We start from the raw sequence: 16,980 nt of genomic DNA, 5'->3' as shown, positions 1-16,980 counted from the left end.
TACGGATTTGGCATGGTTAATTGTAAGGGGTGGCCGGATGCCCTTCTGCCGTCACCCCATGCCCCTCCAGGGCGGAATCAGTGCACCCCATCTGTCTCAGTCTAGTGTAAATCGTGAAATAGTGTGAATGTGATGCAAATGTCAGCGAGCCGTGTAACTGAGGCGGCACTTGGGAACCAGCCTGGTATTCACCTAGGAGGACGTGGAAAACCGCCTGAAAACTACATCTAGGCTGACCGGCACACCCGCCGTCGTCGTTAATCCGCTGGGCCAATTCGATCCGGGGCCGGCGAGCCTGCCCGAGTCCAGGAAGCAGCGCGTTAGCGCTCTCGGCTATCCTGGCGTGTCACGTTCAAATATATGTCACATACTAAGGTCTATAGTCCACTGACGGTGTAAAACTGTGAAGCTGGTGAGTCAATTCAGTCAAAAGATACGGTCATTTCAGTGAAATATTTCGATGCTCGAAAACTCACTCATCAAACTCTATAGTGTACCTCACATTGGTCTAGAGTCATGAAACTTTGGCAAGAAGCAAGGTTTCACAGCACAAGTAAACTGAAACAGTCATATGTGGTGATTTGTAATTACATCACATGAAAAAATATTTTTTGTCATTTGTTATTCGACATTAAACTTGACATTAAAACATTCTGGAAGTTCTGGAATATCTGTCACTGATATCTTGCTGGTATCAAATGTCGATAACAGGCAAAAATCATCAAAACCTTTGATTCCCGGAATTGATGAACTGTGTATATACATAATTAATTTTGTACGGAACCCTGAGTGCGCGAGTCCTACTTGCAGCTCGCCATTTTTATATATAATAATAAGCACCGCCGTTCTGGCCACAGACGGTCCAATCTGGCCCGATCGACCGCCGTGTTATCCATCAAGTGACCTAAAACGGGTTCGAACTAAGAACGTATACTCTAACTGGGTAACTAAGAGTTAAATTCGAATTGAACTTAGCCCCAATTTTATGTAAAAGTTTGGTATGAAACGGTAAAAAAAGCAAAACAATCATAGCGAGAGGGGCACGCTATACACCTAAGGAGAGAGATGTGATGCTGTGCTCGGTTAAGAATTTTACAAGTCTCTTGTGATAGCGAAAGCAACTATGTAGGTCAGTCCATTCGTACCGTGTCTGACCGCTGTGGAGCACGCCAACGGCACATTAAAAATCGGGAGCTTGAGAAATTAGCAGTTACTGACACAGCCTCACAAATTCGCCCATATGACTGATAAAATTGTCATTCTTTCCCATTCTTCTACATACCAGGATTCCATTAGTAAACAAGCAGTAGAAAGTAGAGTGTGCGAGAACTACTTTTAATGAGTGCTGTGGACGTAGTATCAGAGGTGCGCGGAAGCTAATTCTCGGCGCAGAGCAGAGAAATTCGCCGAATTACTTACACTGTCTCGGGAGCGGTGGCGCCACTAATGCAAAGATGGACATAATCTATGGAAGCATGACATAATGATGACGTATGCCGGCACACAACATCTGTGACGGGCTCAAAATGAGAATAAAACATCACTTAAGTAAAGAGTCGCACAATCGTATGAACAGATAGGCATTAATCCGAATACTAATGAAAATTTTACCGTCTAAATTATGAGAACTGTGATTTTGGTATATTGTGAATTAACGTGAAAATCTTGTTATGATGTTATAGGAGGAAGGAGTTCCCAACTTTTCCGAACTGAGCTATGTCAAACTCCGCGGATGCTAAAGAACACTCACGACATGAAGCTGGCCACTGCATCACGTACAGACTGCCACAAAATACAAACGATTGTTGTCAAAAACTGCAAATAACTCTGTTTCTTTGCGTTTTAGGATTCCGCATCTCAGTCAGTAATAACGGAACCCTTACATGATCACTTTGCAGTCCGTCCATCTGTCTGTTTGTCCCACTGTTAAAAATCCTTTTTCTCTGGAAAGGGTAGACGTATCAATCTGAAGTTTATATCAGACACTAAGGTTTATAGACCCTTGTCGGCGTAAAAAAGTTGAGTTACAAAGTCAATGTAGTCAAAAGATACGGCCATTTATATCACATATTTTGATACTCATCAAAACCTATATGGTAATTAATTCCCTTTGGCCTAGAATCATGAAATTTGGCAACAGACAAGGATTCACAGTACAAGTAAAGGAAAAGACCCGAAAATTGGTAATTTGTAATTACAGCACAGAAAAAGATTTTTGTCATTTTCTATCCACCTCACGTCTTTCGGTCTGTTAAAACCGCTTTTTCTCAGGAACGGGCTGAAATGCGAAGTTGAAATTTATGTGACATATTATGGTCTATGGTCCATTGGCGGTATAAAAACTTTAAACTTCTCCATCGATGCAATGTAAAGATATGTGTACTTGTGTCACATATTTTGATAACTTGCTGGTAGCGATATTGATAAAAGGCAAAATTAATCAAATTCTCAGTTTCCGGGTGCATGAACTATCTATACATATAATTAACTTTGTATGGAATCCTTGGTGAGCGTGTCCTATTCGGATTCGATTCCCAGTACTGCCAGGTGTTTCCTTTGATGTGAGGACAGCAGCGTGGTGCAGTCACCCTCGTGATGCCAACTGAAGAGCCACTTCACCGAGTAGTAGGAAGTCTGCTGACCCCGGCAACGGCTATGAGTGCGGTGTGCTGACCCTCACCCTCCACAGTCTGTACGTGATGCAGTGGCTAGCTTCATGTCGTGGGTGTTCTTTAGCATCCGCGGAGTGTACTTTGACATTGCTCAGTTCGGAAAAGTTGGGAACTCCTTCTTCCTATAACATCGTAACAAGATTTTCACGTTAATTCACAATATACCAAAATCACAGTTCTCATAATTTAGACGGTAAAATTTTCATTAGTATTCAGATTAATGCCTATCTGTTCATACGGTTGTGCGACTCTTTACTTAAGTGATGCTTTATTCTCATTTTGAGCCCGTCACAGATACTTGTGTGCCGGCATACGTCATCATCATGTCATGCTTCCATAGATTATGTCCATCTTTGCATTAGTGGCGCCACCGCTCCCGAGACAGTGTAAGTAAATCGGCGAATTTCTCTGCTCTGCGCCGAGAATTAGCTTCCGCGCACCTCTGATACTACGTCCACAGCACTCATTAAAAGTTGTTCTCGCACACTTTACTTTCTACTGCTTGTTTACTAATAGAATCCTGGTATGTAGAAGAATGGGAAAGAATGACAATTTTATCAGTCATATGGGCGTTAATTTGTGAGGCTGTGTCAGTACATCTACATCTACATCTACATTTATACTCCGCAAGCCACCCAACGGTGTGTGGCGGAGGGCACTTTACGTGCCACTGTCATTACCTCCCTTTCCTGTTCCAGTCGCGTATGGTTCGCGGGAAGAACGAGTGTCTGAAAGCCTCTGTGCGCGCTCTAATCTCTCTAATTTTACATTCGTGATCTCCTCGGGAGGTATAAGTAGGGGGAAGCAATATATTCGATACCTCATCCAGAAACGCACCCTCTAGAAACCTGGACAGCAAGCTACACCGCGATGCAGAGCGCCTCTCTTGCAGAGTCTGCCACTTGAGTTTGTTAAACATCTCCGTAACGCTATCACGGTTACCAAATAACCCTGTGACGATACGCGCCGCTCTTCTTTGGATCTTCTCTATCTCCTCCGTCAACCCGATCTGGTACGGATCCCACACTGATGCGCAATACTCAAGTATAGGTCGAACGAGTGTTTTGCAAGCCACCTCCTTTGTTGATGGACTACATTTTCTAAGGACTCTCCCAATGAATCTCAACCTGGTACCCGCCTTACCAACAATTAATTTTATATGATCATTCCACTTCAAATCGTTCCGCACGCATACTCCCAGATATTTTACAGAAGTAACTGCTACCAGTGTTTGTTCCGCTATCATATAATCATACAATAAAGGATCCTTCTTTCTATGTATTCGCAATACATTACATTTGTCTATGTTAAGGGTCAGTTGCCACTCCCTGCACCAAGTGCCTATCGGCTGCAGATCTTCCTGCATTTCGCTACAATTTTCTAATGCTGCAACTTCTCTGTATACTACAGCATCATCCGCGAAAAGCCGCATGGAACTACCGACACTATCTACTAGGTCATTTATATATATTGTGAAAAGCAATGGTCCCATAACACTCCCCTGTGGCACGCCAGAGGTTACTTTAACGTCTGTAGACGTCTCTCCATTGATAACAACATGCTGTGTTCTGTTTGCTAAAAACTCTTCAATCCAGCCACACAGCTGGTCTGATATTCCGTAGGCTCTTACTTTGTTTATCAGGCGACAGTGCGGAACTGTATCGAACGCCTTCCGGAAGTCAAGGAAAATAGCATCTACCTGGGAGCCTGTATCTAATATTATCTGGGTCTCATGAACAAATAAAGCGAGTTGGGTGTCACACGATCGCTGTTTCCGGAATCCATGTTGATTCCTACATAGTAGATTCTGGGTTTCCAAAAACGACATGATACTCGAGCAAAAAACATGTTCTAAAATTCTACAACAGATGGACGTCAGAGATATAGGTCTATAGTTTTGCGCATCTGCTCGACGACCCTTCTTGAAGACTGGGACTACCTGTGCTCTTTTCCAACTTGCGGTACACGGCTGTTAGAAGGGGGGCAAGTTCTTTCGCGTACTCTGTGTAGAATCGAATTGGTATCCCGTCAGGTCCAGTGGACTTTCCTCTGTTGAGTGATTCCAGTTGCTTTTCTATTCCTTGGACACTTATTTCGATGTCAGCCATTTTTTCGTTTGTGCGAGGATTTAGAGAAGGAACTGCAGTGGGGTCTTCCTCTCTGAAACAGCTTTGGAAAAAGGTGTTTAGTATTTCAGCTTTACGCGTGTCATCCTCTGTTTCAATGCCTTCATCATCCCGGAGTGTCTGGATATGCTGTTTCGATCCACTTACTGATTTAACGTAAGACCAGAACTGCTAATTTCTCAAGCTCCCGATTTTTAATGTGCCGTTGGCGTGCTCCACAGCGGTCAGACACGGTACGAATGGACTGACCTACATAGTTGCTTTCGCTATCACAAGAGACTTGTAAAATTCTTAACCGAGCACAGCATCACATTTCTCTCCTTAGGTGTATAGCGTGCCCCTCTCGCTATGATTGTTTTCCTTTTTTTACCGTTTCAACCAAACTTTTACATAAAATTGGGGCTAAGTTCAATTCAAATTCAACTCTTAGTTACCCAGTTAGAGTATACGTTCTTAGTTCGAACCCACAGCAGAAACACCGATTTCGTCATCTTGTTGTTTTCATAAATCGAACCTAAAAGCGAGGCAGTCCTATTCGTAATACCGCACTTATAATTTTCCACCTATGTTCTCTTTAAAACTGAATTAGAGATTTCAGCCAGGAAGGGGACGATTCTATTTCCTCGAGTCTCACGTTTGGGTTGTAAAACGAATCAGTGTATTTTTATTTACATTTTTTTCGTGTGATATAATCTACAAGAACTGCACCCACTTACTCGTTTCTCACATACCAATGCAGGGCAATGCGAAGCGCAAGCGCGTTTTTTGATGAAGCAGGAAGACACGGGGGTGGGGGGGTAGTGCTTGCTACATCAGTTGTATTACGCAATCAGATTTTGTTTGATAAAGAAATGTTATCAAGTATTCACCATATTTTCTTTGACAAAGGTATATGACGAGGTACAAACAGGGGTACCACATCGTCATCAAATTTTCTCTGACAAAAATCTTTGACATCATAGTTCCTTTAGAATAGCCGATGAAGACTTCTTACTGTACTCTGTAATTGCATGTACCAGAACTGTGTTGTTTCTAAATTTAAAAGAGAAGCAGAAGCAAAAAAAGAGGAAACGTACCTGTTTGAAGCCGTGAGTTTCACGGCGAGGTGCTAAAAGCAGCAACAAAATTTTTTATGTGAGCTGCAAGCCGAAGACGTAAAGTAGTACGAAAATTACTTGTAGAAGGACTAGAGCACTTTTCAATATGCACTCAAGAAAGTGGCTTCTCTTTTTACGAAGCAGAACACTCACCTCAGAAATGCTATGTCCGCAAAAAACAGACTTGCAATTTCTAGCAACAGGAGCAAGCTACTCTAGTTTACAATACAGCGTACGAATACCGCAGTGCACTTGACGAAAATAATACCAGAACTACGTGAAGCTATTAATAAAGCGCTGAGGGACGGATATCTTAGGGCAAATAACTGTTTAGTACATACCATAAAATTAAGAAATGTTTTATTACTACAAAAGTTGTAGATTTTTAAAGCCTCGGGGTTACATCCTGACCGTACATCACGGCTAATGGTCACCCCAGCTTTTCTATAGTTCTCGCTTCTTCTTATACTGTTTTGCATTCGAGATGCCACAAGTTATCAATGCTTCAGTTCACTCGTATATTTCTGTCAGTTTCGTCGTAAATGCGACGTACCACGTAAATTTTGAAGCCATGTTGTTTAACAATTAAACAACAGATGTCAAGCAGCTGCAGCTACGCTAGCGCTCCAACTGGTTACATTTCTCGATGCATTAAAGAGGAGACGAGCGCTTTCTTTGATTAAATCTAAGGCGAGGTGCGAGATTTGATTGAAGAAAATTTGACCAAGGCCAAACTTTCACAAAGTTTCTTATTACACTATCAAATTTTAATTGACAAAGAAACTTTGTCAAAGAAAATTTGATAGTGTATTACCAACCCAAGCTACACGTGCCCCGCGGGTCGTGCTGAACGTCAAGCACCTCAGGGAGCTCGGCATTCATTTGCTGGGTACGGGGTAGGGAACCCGGTTTCCTAAGCTGTGGAATGGTTACCTCAATGTCAAGGTGTGATGCGCGCTGATGAGACGCGTGGCTGTTGCGGCGGAACAGCCCTCTGAGAATCTTGAATTACCTCAGTAGTATAAAGCTTGTCCGAGTAGACCCTTATTTTCCTACCTATTCGTGAGACCGAGATGGAACCCTCGAGCTCAAACTTACAAACTCTCAGCGTGATAAGTGTACCGTCTGGGAGTACTCGCACCCACTCATCCAAATGAATGAGGGAAACAGTCCTCCCGATGCTAAAGTTGTCTTTAGTAATGGGGCTCAAGAAGTCGTAAATCAAAATCTGTTTGTTGTGATCAAGAGGAAGGAGAGGACGTTTGAAAAAGTGTTCCTCTTCTACATTCATAAAGGCTTTGGAGGACTTGCCGGTGTCTTAAATTCTATTCCCTGGTTAATAAATGGCTCTTTATGGTTTGAGACTGACAGGGAAAAGCAGGTGCAACTTCTTAGCCATACACAAAAATTGGGTGACTATGACGTAATTGTTGAGTTGCCTAACTCCCTCAACTTAAGCTAGGATGTGGTCATGTGCCATGATATTATGCACATTGACATCGCAGAACTCAAACAAGAATGAACATCACAGGAGATAGTGGGTGTGGAGCAAAGGACGCGAAGGAATACTGGAGAAATTGAGAGGACTGCCACTGTCACTGTGACCTTCAATTCTCCAACGCTGCCGGAACATATCACGGATTTCTCCGACTTAGAGTTAGGCCTTACGTATCTAACCTTATGAAGTGCTAAAAATGCCAGCGATTTGGCCGTATGACGCAGCGATGCCGTGGTGAAGTGTGACCCATGTGAAGTGTGGAAAGACATCCCATGAAGCAGGCACTGATTGCCAGTCTCCAGCAAACTGCATCGGCTGCTCTGGGAGCCACCCATCCTGGAGCCAAGACTGCCCCGTTTCTGCTGAGGAACGCAAAGTTCAGGAATTAAAAGTGACCAAGTAGATTCCCTCCTCAGAAGCCAAAACGGAATATAAGGCGATGAAACCCCCTGTGTTTGTCACTTCTTATGCTTCCTTGGTACAGAAACCTGTTCCTAAGGTAGTTACTTCGGCGCAAATGTCGTCCAGCATACCATTATCAACAACCATCACCAGCACCTGTATTTGCACCTGTACATACCAAAGCAAAGTGAGTGAAGTCATAGCAATCCAACCAGCTGCGAAGAAGAGACCAACAACATTCTCGCACTGAGCATCGAGAAGGCACCCGAAAAGCAGAGTGCCTCTCTGCAGCCTCTTTGCCCATCATCCTTGAAGGAAAAGGGAGCAAGGAAAAGGTCACGTTCTCATCAAAAGCAGCACTTCTGACTGATTGGAGGGGACGGGACTTTGATGTCTCGTCGCTGGACCCAGGCTGCCCCTCTACTCCCCCTCGCCCTACAACCGCCCCACCACCCCAGCGCAAAGGTACGGTAAAGCAAACCATGCCGATGAAGTGGATACAGGTCTCGTCTGGAGAAACTGAGACTCCACATATAGGACAAATCTTTACTCCTCTGTCTCCAAGAGACTCATTTTAAACACACTGAACTGCCTGTACTTGGAGGCTATCACCTCTATTAAAAGGACGATCTTATTAGTGGTAGGCAAAAGGCGGGTAGCAGTGATTGCCAAGGACACGTTCCATTCTTCACCTGTGCCCGTAACCACAACGCTACATGCCATCGCTCTTAGAATAGTGGCCTATTTTACTGTCACGGTGTCCTCTGTGTACCTACCACACCATGATCCTATTGACAGTGAGACCCTCATACATATTTTCTTTTTTTCTTTTAAGGGGCTTCCATGCACTCTGTGCATTATGGGGATCTAACACAACTTGCCCCACAGGTCGGATACTCGAAGATCTGACACAAATTATAGACATATTTTAGCACCACTACGATTTCGTTTACACCTGTTGCCCTCTCATTCTGCTCACCTGCCATTGCAGACACTGCTCAATGGGGAGTGGATGACAACATTGGGGGCAGCGATCTCTACCCCATCTGGATTCATCCATTTGCCAGAAAGAGCAGATCCCGAAAGAATGTCCTGAGATGGCTGTTCAGAAAAGTTAGCATGATGCTTTACAGACAGCTGTTTTCGAACAGTGCAAAGGCGTTCAGGGCTGGGTGCATCATATTAGAGCGTGATACACCACGCCACTGATGCATCCATGCTGATGTCAGAGGGACCACTTAGGAGGCATCATGTCCCCCGGTTGATTGATGAGTGTCGTTGTGCTGTCACAAGAGGGAGGCTATGCGAAGACTAAGTCAATAGTGCCCTGCACATACGAATCTGACATCCTTCGGAATGGAGAGGGCAAAGGCGATGAGAATAATGCGCGAGTGTAAGCAGAGGTGTTGGCTAGAGTTTCTGAAATCCGTCATACGCCTACACCCATAAGTAAAGTATGGGTTGCAGTCAGGAAGATCTCAAGTCACAGGAGAGTGTTGGTTTTGATTTCTATTTCAGCAACTTTGAGTATACAAAGAGCCTTTCTCTCTCTAGGAGTTGGACTATGCATTATCAGTAGCTCGTGATAGTGCACCGAGTTACGACCCGGTAAAACAGAGCATGTATAAACGGCTGAACTCGCGGTCGAGCTCTTTAATGAAATTTCAGTTACTGGAGACTTTCTCGTCCCGTGGAAAGACTCTATTTTAGTACAGATTTTAAAACCAGGTAAGGATCAGACTAACCCCTTTAGTTATCGCAAGATTCGTAGGAAAGACATTGGAGCATATGGTCAACTTTCGCCTTCTGTCGGTTCTTGAAAACAGGTCCCTACAAAATCGCTCCCAATGTTGGTCCAGAAGGTATCATTCCGCACTCGGAAACCTGCCCTGCCCGAAGCAGCATTTCAACAAACTTTCCTCCGTGAACACCTTGTACGTGTCTTCTTTGATATGAAAGGAGGCTCAATATTTTGTTGCAGCTCTATCAGTGGGCTGGACATCTACCCACTTTCATACAATCCTTACTCTTGGATAGGTATTTTAGATATAAGGTTGGAAATGCCCTGCCTGACCTTTCAAGCAAGAGAATGTTGTCTCTCAAGGGAGTGTTTTGAGTATCAAAGCATTCGCAATTGCAATCAACAGTATTACGTCCGTAGTAGGCATCCGGTGCAATCTCACTTGTTTGTGCGCGATCCTTCGATTTTCTGTGCCTCTTCTAACCTTGCAACAACTCTTTGGTGACTGAATTTGACGACCAAGTGGCTGGAAGAACGGCTGAACAACACAGGTTTTAAATTCTCTTTGGAGAAAGCTGTTTGTGTTGGTTTTAATCGATCCTGCACTATTTTTAATTAATCTGTTTTAAATCTAGGGGATAACGTTCTCACCTTTAAGGAAACTGTGAAATATCTGCGCCTTACTTTTGTTGAGAAGCTACCGTGGCTGTCACAGCTTATATAGCTGAAGATAAGACGTGTCAAGGCTTTGAACACACTGAAATGCGTTAGTCACAGGTCTTGTGGAGCCGACAAGGCACAGTTGCTCCAACCATATAAAGCCTTCGTGCAACCCCAGCTAGAATATGGATGACAGGTTTATGGATCAGCAAACCCTTTGTACTTGAAAATGCTGGATGTGGTTCAACGCGAGTGTGTTAGGCTGTCAACAGGGGCTTATCGTACGGGCCTATTTGCTAGCCTGTGTGCACAGGCTGATGACCCTCCACTTGTTTGACGTCTCCTATTGGTAGCACGCCAAGTATACAGGACTCTTTCTGTTCCAAAATCAGCAGCATTTATCTCCTTTTCCCAAACGCCACTGAAATGTTTGTTCCATGACTGTCTGTGGTCACTGATGCCATTTGGGATGTGTCCGATGGAGAGCCTTGAGTTCCTAAAAGTAGACGGTGTTGTTGTTGTTGTTGTGGTTCTCAGTCCTGAGACTGGTTTGATGCAGATCTCCACGCTACTCTATCCTGTGCAAGCTGCTTCATCTCCCAGTACGTACTGTAGCCTACATCCCTCTGAACCTGCTTAGTGTATTCATCTCTTGGTCTCCCTCTGCGGTTTTTACCCTCCACGCTGCCCTCCAATACTAAATTTGTGATCCCTTGATGCCTCAAAACATGCCCTACCAACCGATCCCTTCTTCTAATCAAGTTGTGCCACAAACTCCTCTTCTCCCCAATCCTATTCAGTACCTCCTCAGTAGTTATGTGATCTACTCATCTAATCTTCAGCATTCTTCTGTAGCACCACATTTCGAAAGCTTCTATTCTCTTCTTGTCCAAACTAGTTACCGTCCACGTTTCACTTCCATACATGGCTACACTCCATACAAATACTTACAGAAACGACTTCCTGACACTTAAATCTATACCCGATGTTAACAAATTTCTCTTCTTCAGAAATGCTTTCCTTACCATTGCCAGTCTACATTTTATATCCTCTCTACCTCGACCATCATCAGTTATTTTGCTCACCAAATAGCAAAACTCCTTTACTACTTTAAGTGTCTCATTTCCTAATCTAATTCCCTCAGCATCACCCGACTTAATTCCACTACATTCCATTATCAAGACACTGTCCATTCCGTTCAACTGCTCTTCCAAGTCCTTTGCTGTCTCTGACAGAATTACAATGTCATCGGCGAACCTCAAAGTTTTTATTTTTTCTCTATGAATTTTAATACCTACTCCGAATTTTTCATTTGTTTCCTTTACTGCTTGCTCAGTATACAGATTGAACAACGGTGTTAGGAGCCAAAAATAGGGGTGGGGTAAGGGATCCTTCTGGCTACTAAAGAGGACCAGGCCACCTCTCGAATTGACTCCGCACCGGAAGAATTGTACGTCAGATTATATTTTTAAACTTAAATTTATCGATATTTTAAAACGCCATTCGTATTTTATTAAAGTTTAGATAGATTCGTCGAGTTCCCCGACAGTGTCCTCTGGACAGGGCTCCCAGAGCAGCTTTCAGGTTGTTATGCAGAACTGTTTGCTATCCTGAGGGTACTGGAGCAGATGAGACGTCTACGAGCCAAGAAATTTCTCACCTACCCTGAACCCCAAAGTGCCCTTCTTGCTATTTGTCAGATGCACCACACAGATCCGATGGAGGAAGAAAGAATTCTCCTGCAAAAGCAAGGAAACGAAATTATTGTCAGCTGAGTTCCAGGGTACAAGGGATCCGGGGAAATAATTCGCTGATGTTACTGTCAAGGGGGTTAGTTCCCTTCCACCTTGTGCTCGCTGTTAACTCCCCCTGCAGGCTATTGCCACACACGTGATCAAGAAGAGCATGGGTTGATGAGAGGCTTAGTGGCTGGAACTGAAGAACAATAACACAAGCCTGTGACATAAAAATTGTTTCAAATTTATTAAGTGATTTCTGTAGTGTTTTCAACGCTGATTTCGGGAAAAATAGCGAAAAGATTCCACAACGTACGGTTATTTTACAAACTGCTTGTCTAGTTTTAGCTTTTTTCGATATTTCAGCAGTCTAGCGAGTTTGAATTTTGGTTTTTAGGGCCTCCATAAACTGTTATTTAGCCGTTTTGTTTACTAGATACACGTTAAATAAGGAGTAATTGGGAGAAACCAGCAGTATTTTCATGTCAGTGGCTGTCTGTCCGCTGCGCCATCACCAAGCAGTGAGCTTCTGCTATTGTCCTTCAGTTCACAGTACGTCTTCACTCTGAGCTGTTCAGGTATTGTTATTACCTGTGCTTTAAAGCAGTTACTGTTTTCTTGTGTTGTGAACTTGTTTTATGGACAATGGCTACCAGAGGATGTATAAACTCGCCAGATTGCTTCTGCTACATCTGTGGTAACTATACCGTTAAAACCGGCCGTTGTAGCCGAGCGGTTCTAGGCGCTTGAGTCTGGAACCGCGCGACCGCTACGGTCGCAGGTTCGAATCCTGCCTCGGGCATGGATGTGTGTGACGTCCTTAGGTTAGTTAGGTTTAAGTAGGTCTTAGTTCTGGGGGACTGATGACCTCAGATGTTAAGTCCCATATTGCTCAGCGCCATATACCGTTAAAAAGCAACAAAGAAACATTTCCGATTTTGTTGAAAATGTATATTTCGCCTGTTTTGGTATAAAGTTAGGCGATCAATATAAGCCTTGGACCCCACACAAAGTTTGTTCAGCGTGTGTTGAAGAACTGCGGCAATGGTTTCAACGTAAAAAGCAGTCCTTACGTTTTGGAATACCAATGGTTTGGAGGGAGCCCAAAAATCATAGTGAAGACTGCTATTTTTGTTCTTGCAACGTACGAGGTTTCAACTTGAAAATCAAAAACAATATTTATTACTCTAACATTCAATCAGCCATTCGCCCTGTTTCTCATGGACCTGAAATACCAATACCCTCTCCTCCATATTCTTTGGATGATATAGATGATCACGAGTCATTGGCTCAGCAAGGTGATAATGAAGAAGACAGAGTGCTACCATCCTGGCACAACGGATCCCAATCCATTCTCACAGTCATAACTGAACGATTTGTTTAGAGACCTAGGCCTTTCTAAAGACTGGTCAGAGGTTTAAGCATCTAGGTTGAAAGATAAACATATGTTGGCTCTGGGTACATCCTTTGATTGAGGGAAATGGAGTTTGTACCCTTCTTCTCTCAAGAAGGTAACCTGGCGTTCTGGGTGATCTTCCTGGACTTACGGCACGTTTCAGAATAGAATATGCTCCTGATGAGTGAAGACTTTCTATTGATTCTTCAAAAAGAAGCCTTAAAGCAGAACTTCTACACAATGGCAATAAGTATGCTTCTAAACCAGTTGGATAATCGGTTCACTTAAAAGAATGATACGAAAGCCTTGAGCTGGTTTTAAGCAAACTCTGCTATTCAGACCACAAATGGACACTGTGTCGTGATTTCAATGTGATTTCAATGCTGCTTGGTCAACAAAGTGGCTATACAAAGTTCCCTTGCTTTCTCTGTAAATGGGACAGTAGAGACAGAAAGCAACACTACATAAAAAAAGCTTGGCCCATGGGAAAAACCTTACAGGTAAGGGATCCCAAAAAAAGGTGTTACTTCCACCACTTCACATTAAGTTGGGGCTGATGCAACAATTTGTTGAGGCATTGCCAAAAGAAGGGAAGTGTTTCAGATATCTTTGTGGACAGTTGGTTTATCCCAGGCACATCTAAAGGAAGGACTCTTTGTCGGGCCAGACATAAGAAAACTAATGACAGATCCCAACTTTGTGGACAAAATGGAAACAAAAGAAAAGTCAGCATGGACCTCTTTTAAATTAGTTGTTACCGGTTTCCTAGGGAACAAAAGAGATGCAAACTGCTAGACAATCGTCGCAGACATGCTCGACAACTTTAAGAAGCTGGGCTGTAATATGAGCAATAAAGTTCATTTTCTGCACTCACAACTTGACTACTTCCCTGCAAAACTTGGTAACGTAAGTGAAGAGTAGGGCGAAAGGTTCCACCAAGACATCAAAGAAATGTAAAGAAGATATCAAGGAAGATGGAACGTCAAAATGATAGCGTACTACTGCTGGATGAAGAAAAGAGATGATCCTCGACGAGTTCACAGCCGGAAAAGCAATAAAAGAAGCTTCGACAAAAAGCGAAAGCGTTATTATGACTTATGAGCTTAAAGAGAAATGGAATTATACTGTAAATGTAGTTTAGAACTTGATTTATAAATAAAATAAAACTTTATAACTTTGGAAAAAATGTAATAAATTGCTTAAATTTTGTTATTATACCCAAAAGTACTCCCTTTTTAGTGAGAAAACATGACGTGCAAGAAAAAAAAATGGATTGCATTTTTGAAATCATCGCTGAAAAGTATATAAAAGTCAGTTATTAAATTTCAAACAACTTTCAAAAAATATTTTTTGCAGACCTGTGTAACCTGCGTTTAGTAACATTTTCAGTGCGACTGTGGCTTATCTCCTCTGGTCACGACGAGCTGAAGAAGAAGTTTAGACGGCTCAGAGTGGGACACTGGGCACTGACACACGGCTTCCTCTTACAACGGGAGGAGTCACTAGTGTTGTTGTTGTTGTTGTTGTTGTGGTCCTCAGTCCTGAGACTGGTTTGATGCAGCTCTCAATGCTACTCTATCCTATGCAAGCTTCTTCATCTCCCAGTACTTACTGCAACCTACATCCTTCTGAATCTGCTTAGTGTATTCATCTCTTGGTCTCCCTCTACGATTTTTACCCTCCACGCTGCCCTCCAATGCTAAATTAGTGACCCTTGATGCCTCAGAACATGTCCTACCAACCGGTACCTTCTTCTTGTCAAGTTGTGCCACAAGCTCCTCTTCTCCCCAATTCTATTCAATACCTCCTCATTAGTTATGTGACCTACCCATCTAATCTTCAGCATTCTTCTATAGCACCACATTTCGAAAGCTTCTATTCTCTTCTTGTCCAAACTATTTATCGTCCATGTTTCACTTCCATACATGGCTACACTCCATACAAATACTTACAGAAACGACTTCCTGACACTTAAATCTATACTCGATGTTAACAAATTTCTATTCTTCAGAAACGATTTCCTTGCCATTGCCAGTCTACATTTTATATCCTCTCCACTTCGACCATTATCAGTTATTTTGCTCCCCCCATAGCCAAAACTCCTTTACTACTTTAAGTGTCTCATTTCCTAATCTAATACCCTCAGCATCACCCGACTTACTTCGACTACATTCCATTATCCTTGTTGTGCTTTTGTTGATGTTCATCTTAGATCCTCCTTTCAAGACACTATCCATTCCGTTCAACTGCTCTTCCAAGTCCTTTGCTGTCTCTGACCGAATTACAATGTCATCGGCGAACCTCAAAGTTTTTATTTCTTCTCCACGAATTTTAATACCTACTCCGAATTTTTCTTTTGTTTCCTTCACTGCTTGCTCAATATACAGATTGAACAACATCGGGGAGAGGCTACAACCCTGTCTCACTAACCTCCCAACCACTGCTTCCCTTTCATGCCCCTCAACTCTTATAACTGCCATTTGGTTTCTATACAAATTGTAAATAGCCTTTCGCGCCCTATATTTTACCCCTGCCACCATCAGAATTTGAAAGAGACTATTCCAGTCAACATTGTCAAAAGCTTTCTCTAAGTCTACAAATGCTAGAAACGTAGGTTTGCCTTTCCTTAATCTAGCTTCTAAGATAAGTCGTAGGGTCAGTATTGCCTCACATGTTCCAATATTTCTACGGAATCCAAACTGATCTTCCCCAAGGTCGGCTTCTACTAGTTTTTCCATTAGTCTGTAAAGAATTCGCGTTAGTATTTTGCAGCCGTGACTTATTAAACTGATTGTTCGGTAAGTTTCACATCTGTCAGCACCTGCTTTCTTTGGGATTGGAATTATTATATTCTTCTTGAAGTCTGAGGGTATTTCGCCTGTTTCATACATCTTGCTCACCAGATGGTCCATAACCAATAGATTGTGGTCAGAGTCTACATCTGCCCCTGGAAATGTCTTACGACTTAAATCCTGGTTCCTAAATCTCTGTCTGACCATTATATAATCTATCTGAAATCTGACAGTATCTCCAGGGTTCTTTCATTTATGAGTCACTAGTGTGTCACAGATATGGAGTACCGCTATCGACAAAATACAGTATGTTTCAATTGTGTGTGATGTACGTGACTACCTGAGGACAGATCTGAATCTCCCACACGATCTGCCCTCTGTTTTCACTAATCATTAGACGAGTGTATTTCATCTTTTAAGTTTTTGTATGATATACGGATTTCTCCCATAATATTAAGTTTGAATTCTAAAGCATCGCATACTGGCTCGGCCACCCATTATTTCTAAGCAGTCTTCTTGCCCTTTTCACTGTGTCTGTCCTGGTATTTTATCTTTGATTTTATCTGGTCGTTCTGGACTATTTTGTCTGCTTCTTATGGTAGAGCTTTCTAGCTCACACACGGCCATGGTTGTGCTCTCACTATTTGAGTGAGGATAGCATTTGGATTTACATGTTATTGTTACGTTTTCATTGCATTTGTTTTTTATCACTATCATCCGTATTTATTAAAAGTAAGGGCGCTGATGATCTCGTTGTTTAGGGCCCTAAAACGTCAACCATCATCATAATAAGAAAGGCCCACGAATTTTGAAACCATTGCAAAAATGATTTGCCATTTCCGCGTCCAATAGCCCACACG

This window comes from Schistocerca cancellata, chromosome 1 (assembly GCF_023864275.1).
Source record: "Schistocerca cancellata isolate TAMUIC-IGC-003103 chromosome 1, iqSchCanc2.1, whole genome shotgun sequence".
Taxonomy (NCBI): Eukaryota; Metazoa; Arthropoda; class Insecta; order Orthoptera; family Acrididae; genus Schistocerca; species Schistocerca cancellata.
Note: the sequence above shows the minus strand (reverse complement) of the source record.